Genomic DNA, 689 nt, shown 5'->3' on the forward strand with positions numbered 1-689 from the left:
GCAGGGAGATGCATCCGCTCCAGCCCTGCACAACCACACGTCCCGCCGAGAGCAGAGGGAGAGGCAGAGAGCAACAGGAACTCCAAGGGCAAGATTCTGGGCAACAGCTCGCCTCGAAAACAGGGGGTCAGCGGAAGGGGAAGAGAACTCCTCCAGACAAGCAACGCAGCCTCCCGGCCATGGTGAATAAATCCCCCCGAGCAGGCACTGACACCACGGGGGGAAGATAAAACACCCAAGCATGGAGGAGGACAACGAGCGGCTGCAGATACAGGAGCTGGGGCTGTTCTTTCCTCCTCACGTGGTGGATCCCATCCCTGTGTGACCCACCCACCCTACCCAGGTGCCCCCAAATGAAGGGCCTGAAACCAGCCAGCGCCTCAAATTCTCCTGCACCTTCCGGAACCGGAGGCACTGCTTAACAGCAGCAGCAAGCACAGGTGACAGTCCCCGACCCCAGCGTGACCTCCCACAAACCCGCTCCTGCCCAACCCGGGCGCTTTCCGAGCGGGTCCATCTCCTGCTGAGTCGCCCCATTTAATAACTCCCGGGTACAGCCTTGCCGAACTCACTGCAGCGTTAGCGAGGTGCCCAAACCCGCAGCGGATCAGCTCAACCCACAACCCCCAAGCACCGGCATCTGGCCCTTAATTAACCCAGATGGCAGCAGGGCCACGCGGGCAGCCGGG

The sequence above is a fragment of the Buceros rhinoceros genome, unplaced genomic scaffold (assembly GCF_000710305.1).
Source record: "Buceros rhinoceros silvestris isolate BGI_N320 unplaced genomic scaffold, ASM71030v1 scaffold21927, whole genome shotgun sequence".
Lineage (NCBI taxonomy): Eukaryota > Metazoa > Chordata > Aves > Bucerotiformes > Bucerotidae > Buceros > Buceros rhinoceros.